The 17,578-nt window shown below is 43.0% G+C and overlaps 1 protein-coding gene across 1 annotated transcript in view; it reads left to right on the forward strand.

Moving 5' to 3' along the window:
• The window catches only part of atrnl1b (attractin-like 1b), a 704,553-nt gene that overhangs the window by 433,452 nt on the left and 253,523 nt on the right, over positions 1 to 17,578 (forward strand). The window lies entirely within an intron of this gene.

The raw sequence follows: 17,578 nt of genomic DNA on the forward strand, positions 1-17,578 counted from the left end.
TGTTTTCTATTACAAATCTCAGATTGTGGAGTACAGGGGCAAATGAATAAATGATGGGTCTTTGTCCCAAACATTATGGAGGGCACTGTGATTAAAATGGAAAGAGTGCAAAAATGTTTTGCTGAAACTGGAAGCTTTGAGTAAAAAGGAGAAGCTTGATGGATGAGGGTTATTTACCCTGGAGCGTAGGAGGCTGAGCAGTGACCATATAGAGGTTAATAAAGCCATGAGGGGAATAGATAAGATGAACAGCTATTTATTTTTCCACTAAAACTAGAGGGTATAGGTTTAAGGTGATGGGGAAAAGATTTAAAAGGGACCAGATGGACAACTTTTTCACACGCAGGACAGTACATATACAGTACATGGAACCAGCTGACAGAGGAAATGGTAAAGCCGGATGCAAATATCACATTTAAAATATGTTGAAAGAAACAGTTTGGTAGGATATGAACAGGCTCAGGCAAGCTGGGCTGGCTTAGTTAGGCAACTTGGTCAGCATAGATGATTTGGGCCTTAGTTTCTGTGCTGTAGAGCTCTTTAGCTCTATAATAGTCATTTCCTAACAAAAGCTAACACTATGCTTAGATACAAAATGCAGGAGTAACTCAGCAGGGCAGGCAGTATCTCTGGAGTGAAGGAATGGGTGACGTTTCGGATCGAGACCCCTTTTCAGACTTAACGTCACCCATTCCTCCTCTCCAGAGACGCTGCCTGTCGCGCTGAGTTACGCCAGCATTTTGTGTCTATCTTTGGTGTAAACCAGTACCTGCAGTTCCTTCCTACACATTCTAACAGTATGGGTTTGGTCTACCTCTACACCATTAGCAGTGGAGACTACATTTGTAATGTCGTTACTAAGTAAATGTGTGATATTTTTGTTATATATTGAGTAAACATTGCCATTTCGAAACAATTTAGACATTCGGTAATACATTTTGAAAATAAGCACAGGGTGCATTAGTCATGCACAATTTGGCATTTGTAAATTTTCCCTTTGTCAAGATGTAATGGTAGAAAATGGAGAAAACACAGTTGTGACCAGTTTTGGAAATACAATGTGTAAGAACTAAGGGAATGGAGGACGAGGGAGAGAATAATTTATAATAGTTCTATCTGCTTTTACTTTGCCGCTATATTGTTAGGATAACTACTGCCTGTGCTTTCAAATACTTTTGAGTAAGTAAACAAACTAATTTGTGTAATGGTGAATGAGGAAAGGAAGAATAGTGGGAGAGAAGACTGACTTTGCTTTAACAATGTTCTAATTGAATCTTCCAAATAATTAATATCCAACAACCCTATAATTTCCAAAGCTTCGGATCAAAGAAGACTCAGAACTGGCACGGACCGGGATTTGAACCTGACCTCAGGTGCTGTCTATGTGGATTTGCTTTGTTCTCACTGTCACCACGTGGGTTTCCTCTGCGTGCTCCTGTTTGCTCCCACATACCAAAGACATGTGAGTTTGTAAGTTAATTGGCCGCTGTAAGCTGTGTAGGGAGTGGATACGAAAGTGGGATTACATAGAACAAGTGTGAACAGGTGGTGCCAATGGGCCAAAGGGCCTGTTTCCATACTGTATCCCTAACAAAAAATGAAACCTCATGATTTTTAAAATGTTTTACTTTCAAGTATTGTGGATATGTAACATCTGTGCTGGTAACTCAATTGTGGTTACCACATTTATTCAGTAACAGGATAGTTAGGGAACACAATCCATTCAGCTATGGATAATGAAATGAAAGGAAAGCGTTTTTTCATGTGCTCAGTAATCACTCAAACTCCATCACACGGAATGTGCTGTTAGAAAGAGAGCACACAGGGAGGGGAACCAGTTTGGAAGCAATGTTACACTAGTATGCTCAGTAGTCGCTACTGAGTTGGAAATTTAAAGGTTACATTCAGAACTCTATCACTGCAAACAGTAAAACTTTATGTTAATTTGTGAGCTGGAGAATGATCATGAATGTTTGTGGATTGTGATAAAGATTCAACTTTTTTGAAAATATACTCAGGGACAGAAAGCTCCCTCCCTGAAAGAGTGCCGTTACACAGAGTACAAACTTAACAATCAATCCCTCAGAGTGACAAATGTTGCCATTCCAGTGTGTCTGACATGAACTAAGATTAAAAAGGAAATACCCATCATGAAACTCAATAAATCTTTTGGTTGAAAGGTACACCAGGAAATGTACCTACTCTTTTTCAAAGAGTAATACGTGACCATTAATGTCTGACTGAACCTTTGGGAAAGACCAATTGAGCTTTGACTTTGTGGATCATTTATGGTGCAACATTGTCAGGCTGAATTGTGTCATTGATAATGGGTCTGGAACTTACTGACCAATTTTCACCAACTGATGAATTGCAACGTGGCTTGTAGAGCCTTGTGTCAGAATCATTGTGTGCCTCTCCCTTACAAAAAACAGCTTGGGTGTATTTCCAAGGAAAGACACAAAATACCTAGAGAAAGACAGGTGGCTTTTAGAGTCAGAACCCTTCTTCAGACTGATTGCAGGAGTGTTATAGGGTTTCTACGGGGTGTATTGGCAGTTGGTTATTTCTAATACACATCAATCTTCAACATGCAAGATACTTTAAATAAGTAGTAGTCAATATTACATATATTATCCTTTGCTCCCAGTACTGAGATATACAAGGAAATGCCTTGTGACATTTCATAAAATGCCTTTGGGCTGGCTAAAGCTATTTATCTTCCCAGCAATTGTACTAAGTGCACCTTTCATATCGTTGCAATCATTATACCAAAAACAGCTTTGATAATATACAACCTAATATCATAATACAAATGAATGAAAATGATTCCATCTACCTATTTACTGAATATGCGGTCTGCTGTGTAATGAACCAAAGAAAATTATAAAGATGAGAATCTTTGATTGAACTCAACAAATAGGGTTGCTTCAGGCAAAATCAATTAAATTTTGTACAGAACACACGTATTTTCCATGTAGATTTGTTACTCATAGGATAGGAGTCTGTTAAGAAGTGTATTTGTGTTCTGAACAAGGGCTTTTAGGTTTAATTTGTCCAAGAACACGGAGGTTCATGTTCCTGGTTAATTAAATTTTACAAAGGTTTTATCCCACATCATCTTTGATAAATCTAGGCACATTTTCAGCAATATTTGAAATTCTTTAACAAAAATATTTATAAAATGTTTCACCCAGGCTATGAAAACCTAGAAATGTATCTGGCCCTAGATGTTGAGCAAGTTTACCTCCACAGCTAACTTCACCTCCTCTACATTTAAGCTACCTCCGTCAGAAAATAATGTTTGTTGTAGGAGATTTAAGATGTGTGCTTCTTTTAGTAGGCATTTGTGATCAGTGAAATTGACAGCATAAAGTGATTTTGAATGGCTTGTGGGTCAATAAACTTAGTAACTAAAATATTTCCTTCCACTTAAGCTGTCAATGTTCATTCTGAGAACTTGCCAATACATAATTTCAATTTCAAAGTTATAACTGTGGAATTACCTTCTTGACTGACTGTGTGTGCACTTTGAGAGATTTGTGGAACTGCCCAAGTGAAGTGAAAATAATCATATTTTACAAATTGCATCCTCTGATTTATGGAACCCTTCTTCATTTTGTTTATGTCTATTCTGTCATTATGATGGTTCCTTGGGTGTGCCGTGGAATGTTGCAATCCAAGCGAAGTATGGAAAATATCTATTTGCATACAGATATTTAGTTTGAGAAATATAGTGGATAATTGAGGTAATCCTTTTAATTAATCCTCATTTTTTTTGGTGTTTGGAAATGGATCAATGTCGGCTGTTTTGGTGAATTTATTCTCCTATTATCAAGGATGCCCAAGTTAAGTCCAGGCATTAATGCTAAGATCAGGTCAGATGAATTTCTTCAATAACCATGCAGGATAAGACCAACTCAAATAGAGCATTAATTGCCACAGTTACCATTGAAACAAGGAACTTCAGCTGCTTGCTGCAAAGTATTCAGCGGGTCAGGTTCATCTCTGGAGGCCATGAATATGCAACGTTTTAGGTTGGAGCCCTTCTTCAGACTGATTGCAGTGGGGGAGAGAGCTGGAAGAGAGGTGAAGATATGACAAAGCCTGGCTAATGAGGGCGTCTTTGATTGGCATGTGGGTAGACAAAGGCCAGAGATGGAAAGAAAGCAAAATGCTGTGAGATATGGAGAGAAGATGTGTGAAATGTGAAGCCAGAGGAAGGGATATAGGTGGAAGGGAACAGGGAAAAGGAAAGGATTATTGTTGGTTAGTTACTAATCTATAGTACTAAAAGTCTGATCTTGACCACTTCCTGTTGTTCTATATATTGATTGATGTCATTTACAGCTGTGATTTTTGGCCATCTTACTCAGAGTCCCCCTCCGCTGCGCAGGACAAGAGGATTTTTCCCATCTATGAAAAATAATTATTAGTGTTTAAAAAATGTTGAAATTCTCTCTCCTGAAGGCTACGCCCCTTCCGAGGTCTTGGAGGACCGAGCACAAGTGATCAGCGAAATGCTCGCCTAGTGTATACAGGTGTAAAGGAGGATACATCGGGAACACCATTTGCAGTAGATGAGGCTAGAGGAGGTGCACGTGAACCTCTATCTCACCTGGAAGGGCTTCTGGGGTTTCAGGATGGATGTAAAGGAGGCGATATAGGGACAGGTATTATATCTCCTGTGGTTGTCAGGGAATGTTCCTGGGGAGGGAGTGGTTTGTGTGGGAAGAGATGAGTGAACTAAGTAGTTGTGGAGGAAGCAGTCTATACAAAAAGGAAAAAGTGTAGGAATGAGAAGATGCGACTGATGTGGGATCATGTTAAAAGTGGTGGAAATGCCGGCATATAATCTGTTGTATGTGGAGGCTAACAGTGTGAACAATAAGGATCAGGGAAACTATATCCTTGTGGGGAGAGGTGGAGCAAGAGCAGAACCACAGGACACAGAGGAGACAAGGGTGATGGGTCCATCTATGGCACAGGGGGAAACCATGTTTACGAGAGAAAGAGAACATTTTGGATGTTCTAGAATGGAAAGCCACATCTTGAGGGTGGATGCGGCGGTGATGGAGAAATTGAAGTAGCTGATGGTGTCTTGGCCAGAGGCAGGGTGGGGTGTGCAGGAGGGTCCCAAACTGAAATGCCACCTATCCACGTTCTCCAGAGATGCTGTCTGACCCCACTTAATTCAGCACTCTTGTCTTTTTTTTAAACATAGAAATGTGCTTTTATGTGGCTTTGGATGCACCTGCTAAGGGTTGGGGGAGAACTCTGTGGTCATTTTGCCAAAGATAGGCACAAATTGCTGGAATAATGCAACGTGTCAAGCAGCATCTCTGGAGAAATAGGTTAGATGACAATTCCGGTTGTGATCCTTCTTCAGACCAAATTGGCCCACTGGAAAACTGACAGGTGCATCTGTGAGACCTGATTGAAGGAAGGTTGCAGTATTGGAAGCTCAGTGCGAGATAGTTTCTGCCGGGCATTTCTCACTACATTTTGGGACAACTGTGATGGTGGATATAATTCACTAAATTGTTTGCATGGAGGTTAATATTAAGCAGATAATGGAAACATCTCAGAAGATGGTCTCAGAGAGAAGAGAAAAATATGTTTAACATAACTATGGAAGGAGACCTCAAACACCCCCCCCCCCCCAGCTTTTGGCCCAATGTTCTGATAGTTCTGAGCTCCCTGCTATCATTTGTGTTTTAGCAGTTTTTCTATGGCCAGTGTGCTATATTATTGCAGACCTGCCTTTGATTCAACAAAGGTTACTGCAACTGGAAAATGAATTTCTGCCCCCCCAAAAATGCCGCTGCTGGAATACTCTGTGAAGAGCGGAAAATGCTGGAGGCACTCATCAGATCTGGCAGAGAAATAACGTTTCTGACCTGGGACACATCATCCAAACTGGTATTTGCTGTAACCCGAATGGTGATGCCAGGCAAATATCACTCAGCCTATCGTACCACTGTAGATGTTATGAAAGGCCAAAGAGATTGGGCTTTGAGATTGCCTATTAACTGGATGTTAAAAAAAATGTATTATTTATTCACACAGACATTTATATCACATAAACATCTTTTTTCTTTTCTGAATCCTTTTTATTAAAATGTCATCAACTAATCCTGGATCTTAAGTATTACGGTGAAGTAATTTGGGTGTTGCTGCCTCAATTTAGTTGGATTCATTTCAGCTGTCCTTTTTTCAAATTTTGTGTGTTTGGAAACATTCCTAGCTCTGGATATATAAATAGGGAAAGTCATTTAATATTCCACAAATCTCCTCAAAAATCAACATTTCATTGCCTCTGGGATTCGTGCATAAAATTGCAATATCAGACCGCATGGTGCAAAAAACCTGTGTGATGTTGTGCTGCATTAAATTACCTGTCCTAGTTATAAGTTGTGTGAAATAGTTATTCATGAGTAACTTTACAGATTTTACTGTGTGGTAGAATGAATGAGTACTTGAAGATGGATTGATGATATGCAAAGGAATAATCCAAATAAATACAGGTGATCTCTGCAGTACAGACCCGTTGTATTCCTTGAACACCATCCCTAGTGTGATCTCCTGTAAAGTGAACTCCCTTTTTCCTGTTAAATCCTGTTATTGTAATTGTAATTGTAAATCTTTATTGTCATTTCCTGAGTATTCGCATACTCAGAGGAAACAAAAAAACGTTTCTCAACCAGTGTCCATTCAGTTTTCGTTACAAAATAAATAGCAATTAAAATTAAAATACATGTCATGAACAATTTAACCCTCTAATAACATTCAATAACATTCAACAGCCGTTCCGACCGGCAGCGGCACAACAGTGGCTCTGCTGCAGTGTGGGGGGTTTGTGCGCGATACTTGGCAGGGGGGAAAGTTCATTTAACAGTCTTATAGCCTGTGGGAAGAAGCTGAGGAGCATCCTGCTGGTTTTGCAGCTGATGCTCCTGTACCTCTTCCCAGATGGGAGGATGGTGAAAAAGTCATGCTATGGGTGGTAAGGGTCTTTGATGATGGAGATGGCTCTGTTGATGCATCTCTTCTTGTATATGTCCAGCAGGAAGGGGAGTGGAGCCCCAATAATCCTGCTTGCGGTCTTCACTATCCTGTCCAGTTGGTGCCGTTCGTACGCCTTGCAGCTCCCGAACCAGGAAGTGATGCCGTATGTCAGTGTGCTCTCGACAGTCCCCCTGTAAAAAGTCCGTAGATGTGTGGTGGGGAGGCCTGCTTTCCGTAGTCTTCGGAGGGGGTGAAGTCGCTGCTGGTCTCTCTTGACCAGAGCTGTGGTGTTGGCCGTGGACGTCAGGTCATCAGACAGATGTAGTCCTAAGAACTTCATGCTGCTGACCCTTTCCACATCAGCTCCGTCGATGTGCAGAGGTGCATGGTGATGTTTCCCCGCCCTCCTGAAGTCAACCACCATCTCCTTAGTTTTTCCCACGTTAAGAATGAGGTTGTGGGATTTGCACCAACCTGTGAGCAGCTCCACCTCCATCCTGTACGCCGATTCATCGTTGTCACTGATGAGACCCACTACTGTTGTGTCATCAGCGAACTTGCTGATGAAGTTGTTATTGAGTCTGGCAGTACAGTCGTGTGTCAGCAGACTAAACAGAAGGGGGCTTAGGACACAGCCTTGGGGTGAGCCAGTGCTCACGGCTATGGTTTTTGATGTCCTACTGCCCACCCTGACTGTCTGCTGCCGCTGCGACAGGAAGTTCAGGACCCAGCTACATGTGCCAGTATCAACCCCCAACAGCTCCAACTTCTCCACCAGCTGCTGCGGGATGATTGTGTTGAAAGCGGAGCTGAAGTCTATGAAGAGGATCCTGGCATAGGTGTTTTTCCGATCGAGATGTGACAACACGAGGTTCAGTGTTGTTGAGACTGCGTCCTCTGTGGATCGGTTGGCTCTGTAGGCGAACTGCAGTGGGTCTAGGTCGGCAGGTAGACTGTTTTTGATGTGCTGCATAACTAGTCGCTCAAAACACTTCATTACAATGGGTGTTAGGGCCACTGGTCGAAAGTCGTTATGGCAGGCTGGGTTTGGTTTCTTCGGTACAGGGACGATGGTGGCACTCTTAAGACAATTCGGCACTACTGCCTGGCTGAGTGAGATGTTAAAAATGTCTGTGAAGACATCCTTCAGTTGCTCGGCACAGTCTCTTAGAACGCATCCAGGAATGTTGTCCGGCCCTGCAGCTTTGCGTGGATTGACGCTGGCGAAGGCCTTTTTTAACTCTGGCGGACTACCTGAGCGACTGGTCACTGGGAGATGGCAGTGGTGCACGTGTCTGGGTGCTGTTTTTAACCTCAAACCGTGCGTAGAACTCGTTCAGTTCATCTGGTAGGGAGGGGTTGCTTTGGCATATCCGCATCGGGGGGGGGCTTGTAGTCAGTGATGGTCTGAAATCCCTGCCACAAGCGGCGTGTGTCTTTTTCATTTTCGAAGTGGCTATTGAGTTTTTGTCCGTACAGCCTCTTCGCTTCCCTGATCCCCCGGGATAGGTTGCCCCTTGCCAGTTTGTATGCTGCGTTGTCCCCAGATTTGAATGCCGCATTCCGGATTCTCAGTAGGGAACACACTTCCCCAGTTAGCCAAGGTTTCTGATTGGCACGCCTCCTGATGGATTTTACCACCGTTACATCCTCAATACATTTGTTGATGTATGCGATGACGGATTCTGTATATTCTTGGAGGTTGATGCCACTGTCGTCTGTTGCTGCCTCTCTGAAGATGGCCCACTGTGTGGTTTCAAAACAGTCCTGTAGTGCTGCCGTTGCTCCCTGTGGCCATGTTCTGACATCTTTGACCGTTGGCCTGTCCTGTTTCACCCTGGGTCTATATGCAGGTGTGAGCATGACCGCTAAGTGGTCAGAGTTGCCGATATGGGGGAGGGGGGCTGCTTTATATGCATCTTTAATGTTGGTGTACACCAGGTCTAGTTTGTTCTTCCCCCTGGTTGCAATGTTCACGTGCTGGTAGAATTTAGGCAGAACAGATTTAAGACTTGCCTGGTTGAAGTCCCCCGCTGCCATGAAGAAAGCATCTGGATGTTCCCTCTGCTGCTCACTGATGTTGTTATAGAGCACTGTCATAGCCTCCTTCACGTCCGCGCTCGGTGGTACATAGACAGCGGTTATGAAGACAGCTGTTAGTTCTCTGGGTAAGTAGAAGGGTCGGCATTTCACAGTCATTAGCTCCACGTGGGGTGAGCAGTAGGTGGAAATCACCACAGCATCCCGGCACCATGATCTGTTCACATACACAGCCAGCCCCCCCCCCCTAAATCCTGTTATGAGAGGAGTATTCTCTGGAATGCTGGAGGTTGAAGGGAGACCTGATAGAAGCATATATAATGACGAGAGACATAGGTATATCAGATGTTACTGTTAGGTAAATATGAAGACATGAACAATGGAATGTGAGAAAGGCAGCAAGATGGTGCAGCAGCAACTGTTCCAGCAACCTGGGTTTGATCCTGACCTTGAGTGCAGTCTGTATGTTTTGTGTGCTCAGCCTCTGACCTTGTAGATTTCCAGTGGTTGTCCTGATGTCCTCCCTCAAAGGGGTGTTGCGACATTTGCAAATAATACGTTGCAAGGCTATAGGGAAAAACGGAGATGGGAATGGAACTAAAATGATTGTTCTGTCGGGAGCTGCCAAGGGCAAAATGATGTCCTAGTTCATAATAAGTGAATGATCGTTCTTATTGAAAGAATGTCCGTTATCTGCGGGGAACATTTTGGATATGATTGTTGGCCACTCACCAACTGCAAATTGGCACCAACTTTCAAGAAATCTGCCCAGGCACATTGTCAGTATAAAAAGTGCAAATAATTGGTGAATGGGCAATTTTCTTTTACATATCACAATAAAAAAGATATTGGTTCGTTGGCAACCACAGAATAGAAGCAGTATGATCTATGATCTCAGCCTTTTTAATATGTAAGAGCAATCTTCGGACAGAGATTATTCTTTGATCTCGTGTGATAAGACATACCCTATATCAGAACCATGGTCTCATTAGGAATGAAAAACAATTTTTTCGAACTGAATGGAAAGTGCAATTTCACATTTTCCAAATTACACAGGAGGAGGCCATTTGGGCCATCAAGTCTCTGCTAGCTCTCAGAGCAATCCCACAAATCCTATTCATCCATGTATTTTTCTGTAATGTATTCTCTCTCTGATGCCAATCAACTCCTCCTGTCATCGAACTGTACTCAGGATGATTTACAGCAACTTAACAATCAGCACGTCTTTGGTATGTGGGAGGAAACCAGACCACTGAGGAGAGCCCATGTAGTCATAGGTTCACACCATTCTTACAGCACTGAAAGTTGGGACTGACCAGCAAGATTTGGAGCTGTGAGTCAGCAGGACTACCCATTGTGCCATCCTTCTACTATATTGTACATTTAGCTTAGCAATCAAAGATACATTTCTGTTCCCTGTATGCATTGGAAAATTGAATGGAAATGGGCATGGAAGTTAGACATAGATACAATTAGGAGGTGTATGGAATATGTATATGTAGGTACATTGCTGAACATGTTGATGGAGCATTGTTTAACAAGCCTTAAGTGAGATTACAGCTTGGAGAAAATATTCATTATGCTCTGTAATGGATAGGCAGAAGGTGCCATCAATAAGATCAATTTAATGCCACATTGATTTAACCACATTACAAATGAATTGTATAACTATCCAATGAGTAATGTGATGCAGGTGAGAAAATTAGGGCAAATATTTTCATAATTTCCTGGGACATGTAGATTGGATAGAAATGTACAGAATTCCATTGCCTTCAAGTAACATAGACTGTAAAATGGTACTTTGATTAACGAAAGTGCGAATAGTTTCTAAAATAATTCATGTTTTCATTAATACTTGTGATTAACTGAAAATGCTGACAAACTGAACTGGAATGAATACTATTTCTACTTGATTAATATTTACTATTTTATACTTTTTGGTTACATTTCATAATCTCTTTAAAACAAATTTGCAGAGTACTGCATCACAGGTTCTCTGAAATAAATTCTAATAATTTGATGATTAAAATAACTCGCAACTACCATACATTTAATTTTTTGATCTTTCATAGTTAAAAAGAACTTTGTAAATGGAGTAGCTCAGGATGAAATCTTATTTATTTTTCTGGATCAAGAAGTTACTGACAGAGCCTCATGGTCACTTTGGAGTTTCCTTTAATGGTTGGCACTGAAAATCGATCAACTCAAAGGAGTGATGAGTGGAATCATTTCCCAGTTCAGTTACTTGATAAGTTGCATCGTAAACAGAGGTCATATCCCAAGTTTGAAAAACAAAAACCCTTTTGCCTTATTTTACACAAGGTGTGCTGTAACTGAGCCATTATATCAGCTTTACTTTCTGTTTAAAGAGAGGCAATTGATACTGTCAGGGGAAGTGTAGATGGGTACTGGGGTGAAGTGAAGCAAAAATACAATTAGACAAGAAAGTAACAAAAAAAAATTGGCTCTTACGGGTAAATGATTTAACCAATTAGTGTGGAGTTCTGATATAACAGAATCTGAAGGATATTTTGAATAGTAAACAACTCTCATACCTGTAGTCATTTATCTCATCGAAAACGCATCTGCTTTCAGTGAATGCTTATGCATTTCCTGGGTTAATGTTAATACCTGGATTTTATTCTAATGATCATTTATTTTGTGTAACATGGTGTGAAATGCAGTTAAAAACCTTCAGAAGACAGAATGTGATGTCGATCAATGGTTTTGAAGCTACCAATACAGTGCAGCTAATTCTCATAGCTGAATGAGACCATGTTACTCCGAACATGACTCTATTGTGTTTCAGTATGTTCTCATAAACTATTCGGGATGGATGCTAAATAATAAAAGACACAAGGGGAGAGAATGAAGATGTCCAGCAGGCAGTCTATGTATATGAGAGTGATTGATCTCTGCTGCACAACAGCATCATCAGCATCATCATCATCATCATCATGTGGGCTTAGCTCCTGCCACTAGATAACCCTTTCCTGGCCTGACTGTCCACGGCCAACTCCAAAACAAAGGAAAGACACAAGAACTGCAGATGTTGGAATCCTGAGCCAAAAAAGGTCTGGAGGAACTCAATGAGCCAGGCATCATCCATGGCCTTACTCCACCCATCACCCACCACCCCCCCCCCCCCCCCCCCCCCCCCCCCCCCCCCCCCCCCCGCCCCCCCCCCCCCCCTTTTCCCTCCCTCCCCCCCCCCCCCCCCCCCCCCCCCATCACCTAGATCCACCTATCGCTTGCCAGGCTTTGCCTCAATCCCACCTTTATTTTCCATTTTACACCACCCTCGTCCATTCATCTGAAGAAGAGTCTTGCCCAGAAATGTCGTCTGGCCATTTCCTTCATAGATACTGACTGATCAGCTGAGTTTCTCCAGCACTTTATTCTGTTGTAAAACAAATGAATCCATTTCTCATTGCCCATATTCTCCCAAAATATTCAAATTAAGTTTAGAAATCATGGGTGGTCAGATTCAATACTAATCTATGCCATGTTCTTTTGTATTATCTCTTGATGCCCATTTCTGGGAGAAGGTCGTCATGTTTAAACATTTGTTCTGCCTCTCCCTTCATGCATGTTGTCTGGTCCACCTGAACATTTCACGTTTTGTTTTCATAACTTTAATGGTATCTGCCAACATTGGACCCTAGCCAAAGCAATAAATCAATGAGCAGTGTGGTGCCAATACAAAAACAGGAGTAAATGCAACTATAATGTAAATGGGCAAAAAAACACAATGTTGATGTGCTGCCTGTTTCAGCAACAACGTGTGTGAGTTAATCGCAAATCTGATTCCCTGTGGCCGAGGGGCAATTTCAATTAATGTGTGCTAGCTACAATGCTTGTTTGCAATAAAAATCTCATCAAATATAGTGCAGCATTTTTCAATAAGGGCTTCTAAACCTTTTGTGATGCTGTGCGAGACATTTTCATTTATATTTGAAAAGTGCAGCACAATATTTGTTAAGAATTTTTAAAAAATCAGTTCAGTGTTGTCTTGAAATCTTCAGGAAATTTGAGCGAGAGAGAGATAGTACAGAAGAGATGCACTATAATGGATGGCTGTAGTTATATGGAGAAATTGGATAAGCTGGGTTTCATCTTACTGGAATATGGGGTAGGGGGAGGGGTATCATGCTGGTTTACAACATTAGGAGTGGTATAGGAAGGATAGACAGTTAGAAGCTTTCTGCCAGGGTAGGGCAGTCAAGAACTAGAGGGTGCAGGTTGAAAGTGAGAGGGGTGATTTATGTGATCTAAGGAGCACGATTTTCCACATATTGAATATTTGGGATAGGCTGCCAGAAGAGGTAATGGAGGCAGATCCAAGGTTTAAAATGTATTTGCACATGTAATTGGATAAAAATGGAGTTGAGGAATACATGCCTAATGCGGCAAATGGAATTAGTGTAGAGAGGCATCACAGTCAGCATGGATGAAGGGGCTGTAATGATCAGCTTCTGTGAACAATGTCTCTATAATAAATAAAACTCAGAAGAGTCTATCAGGATATAATGAGAGGAGAGGTGATCTGAAAATATCTTGACAAACTTGAAAGGCAACCCTGAGTACCATGTTATGTAGATTATCAAGTTAAAACAAATGATGCAATGCCAGGGCTGCCAACATTGGGTGAGAGTTGGGAGTGAGATATTGCGAGAGACCAAGCCCGAGGGAGCATAGCGACCGGGGGGAGTGTGGGTGGAGGAGGGGGTTCCCCTCCCATTGGAATTGTGCAATATGGTGCATACTGCAGCGAGTCTTTTAACTTACACTTGAATACAATATATATGCTTTAAATTGGATTGGAGCGTTTATGAAAGGGGGGAGGCTGGGCCATCACTGATCACTGGCCATGGGGATACCCGGTGAGGGAGTGGAGCAGTGGGGATGGTGCGGAAGAAGGGGGTCCCCCCTCCAAGGGTAGGAACTTTTTGAAATTTGATGTATTAAAATCATGTTTTAGTGCACTGTAGAAGTATGATTTCAATGTTTTTTGTATGAAGTATTTTTAAGAGGTGACGATTTAAGGAGTAACCTTATCCACACAAAGGGTGATGGGTGTATGGAACGAGCTGCCAGAGGAGGTAGTTGAGGCAGGGACCATCCCAACATTTAAGAAAAAGTTAGACTCATACATGGATAGGACAGGTTTGGAGGTATGGACCAAAAGCAGGTGGCGTAGCTGGGACATGTTGGCGGGTGTGGGCAAGTTGCGCCGAAGGGCCTGTTTTCACACTGTATCACTCTATGACTACATTATACCTCCACCATGCATGAAAGCTTCAAAATCAAGTGACCAGGTTTTATTGCCATATACTCAAGCATAGAAACATAGAAAATAGGTGCAGGAATAGGTCCTCGGCCCTTCGAGCCAGCACTGCCATTCAATATGATCATGGCTATTCATCTGAAATCAGTACCTCTTTCCTGTTTTTTCCCCCATATCCCTTGATGTTGTTAGCCCCAAGAACTAAATGTAACTCTCTCTTGAAAACATCCAGTGAATTGGCCTGCACTGCCTTCTATGGCAGAGAATTCCACAGATTCACAACTCTGCGTGAAGAAAGTTTGTCCTCCATCTCAGTCCTAACTGGCCCCCCCCTTTATTCTTAAACTGTGACCCATGGCTCTGAACGCCGCAACCTCGGGAACATTTTCCTGCAGTTACAGTAAGTGTAAATCTAGCACGCAAGCAGGATGCTTTCACCAACCACCCCCATTTGAAGTCCACTATCTTCCACCGTTTCTACCCAGTGCTTGGTACTTACTTCCAGCAGCCACTGGTTGTCCTCCAGGATGAACTCTCTCTCCTCCCAAGCCCCCTCTCTCTCTCCCCCTCTATCTCTCCCCTCCATCTCTCTTTCACAAATAAATGGTATCATATTGTATTGTATTCCCCTCTCTCTCTCTCCCTCTCTGCCTCTGCTCTCACCCCTCTCTCTCCCCTGTCTCCCCCTCTCACTCTCACCCTTTCCCTCTCTCTTTCTCTCTCTCTCTCTCTCTCTCTCTCTCTCCCTCTCTCCTCCCTCTCTCTCCCCTCTCTCTCTCTCTCCCCCCTCTCTCTCCCCCTCTCTCTCCTCTCTCTCTCTCTCTCTCTCTCTCTCTCTCCCTCTCTCTCTCTCCCCCTCTCTCCCCTCTCTCTCTCCCTCCCCCCCTCTCTCTCTCTCTCTCTCCCCCTCCCCTCTCTCCCTCTCTCTCCTCTCCCAATGAGGAGAGAGAGAAAGAGAGAGAGAGAGAGAGAGAGAGAGAGAGAGAGAGAGAGAGAGAGAGAGAGAGAGAGAGAGAGAGAGAGAGAGAGAGAGAGAGAGAAGGAAGTAGTGTCCCCTTCTCTCCCTCCCCCTCTCTCTCTCTCTCCTCTCTCCCCCTCGCTCCCCCCCTCTCTTTCTCTTTCCTCCCTCTCTATCTCCCCCTCTCTCCCTCTTCCTCTATGAAATGTAATCTGTAATATGTTTAATATTTCTCTCTCTCCCTCTCCCTCTCCTTCTTTCTCTCCTTCCCTCTCCTCTCTCTCCCTCTCTCTCCCCCATATCTCCCTCCCACCTCACCCCCTTGCTCTCTCTACCCTCTCTCCTTCTCCTCTGTCTCTATCTCCTCTTTCTATTTGCCCCCATCTCTCTCTTTCTTTCCCCGTTTCTCCCTCTTCCCCCTCTCTCTTTTACGACCCCTCTCTCTCCAATTGTCTCCAACCCTCTCCTCCCTCTCCACCCCCCTCTCTCTTCCCTCTTTCTTCCCTCTCACTCCCCTCTCTCTCTTCCCCCCTCTCTCTCTCCACCTTCCTTTGAGAGTCTGTCCCTTTGGCACAGAGACTCTCGCGGCAGCGGTGCCTCCAACGCCCCCGACGGCCCGGGACACTCGCACTGTCCGGAGCGCTCCATGGCCGAAGCTGCAGCGAGCGACTCGCTAGCCGCTCAAATACTCGTCAGCCCCGCAAACTCACCAGCCCCGGCTCCCCACATCTGTATCCGCCCGCTGCTCCCATCCCTCCCTCAGACCCGGCTCTCCAACACCCGCGGACCATGCAGTTTATCCGAGTTTTGAAATTTATGTTGATCACAGAATTTCTCACCACAGAGCGTGAGAAATTTCTGATCAGCGTGAGGGCGTGAGAGTTTGCTTGAGGGCGTGATTCTCACGCTCAAAGCGTGGGAGTTGGCAGCCCTGCAATTCTAACATTTGTGAAAGTGGTTCTCAGCTATGCACACTTGTGAAATTTGCATTGATGATTTCTGCAAACTCTGGTTAATACACTTGGCAATATTCATTGAAAGTTCCTTTGCAGGGTCTAAGACTGCATTTTTTTGGCTCATGTTTTTTTCTGTTACCTCAGTGACAGGAATGGCAGTCAAGAGGAGCAGGGCTTTCAATTTTTAAGGCATCCAGGTCCTGCCAGATTATTGCCATGTCAGGCAAATTAGAATTAATAGGATCAACACATTTAATAGCCCTTCTAGTTCCTTACTCAAGACAAGAGATTCAGGAGAAAATAATGTTTTGATTTGTTTTAAATAGTGAAAAAAGATTATCCCCTGCAATTCACATTAAACTCAACAGTATAATTGAGAATTAGAAGACAGGTTGGCATTGATTTGCTTCAGGAATAGCAAAGATTGTCACGTTTGATGGGTGGTGCCATGAAAGATTTGAAGACAAAGGTAAAGATGTGTTTTTGACCATTAGGGATCAGGTGGCCATTTGACTATGATGACTGTAGCAAGGACGATAGCAGGTCTGCACATAACTGGCTCTGGCACTTTACGAATGGCCAGTTCATCAAGGAAACTCCCAGAAATGGGTGGCACAAGGGTGCAGCAGTAGTGTTGCAGCCTTAAAGCACAAAGGAACCGGGTTCGATCCTGACAATGGGTGCTGAGTGTGTGGAGTTTGTACATTCTCCCTGTGACCGCATGTGTTTTCTCTGGGTGCTCCAGTTTCCTCCCACACTCCAAAAATATACAGGCTTATTGGATAATTGACGGGTAGAATTGTAAAATTGTTCCTAATGTGTAGGATAGTGTTAGCATACGGGTGATCGCTGGTCGGCGCAGACTCAATGGACGGAAGGGCTTGGTTCTGCGCTCTATCTTTAAAGTCTAAATATTTGCCATTGGTGCATTTTAGGTTTCCAGTTCAAATGTGTCTCTTACACTGTTCCTGAACCACACAGATATTTAAGGCACTGCTCTCCAATGGAATATGTTAAACAGTATTTCATGTTAAACAGTGACATTATAATTGCATTGGGAATGTTAGTACATTTTTATAAACGTATAGTATTTGTGAGCTTTGCTGTATTACTTTATTTCCTCCATTGATCTTTTCACAGGTGGGAGCTGAAATAATTTGTAGTATTTAAAAAATATATTGGCTTTGGTGATTGCTCACACTTAATTTGTCAGTCTCTTGATTGATACGTGGGACATAAACATGCTTCTACAAGTATTACATGCCTGTTTAGTTGTTGTGGGTTTCTTCCAATGGAATTCCATCCAGTCAAATGCACCTGCATTGCAGAATG

The sequence above is a fragment of the Leucoraja erinacea genome, chromosome 15 (genome assembly GCF_028641065.1).
Source record: "Leucoraja erinacea ecotype New England chromosome 15, Leri_hhj_1, whole genome shotgun sequence".
Taxonomy (NCBI): Eukaryota; Metazoa; Chordata; class Chondrichthyes; order Rajiformes; family Rajidae; genus Leucoraja; species Leucoraja erinaceus.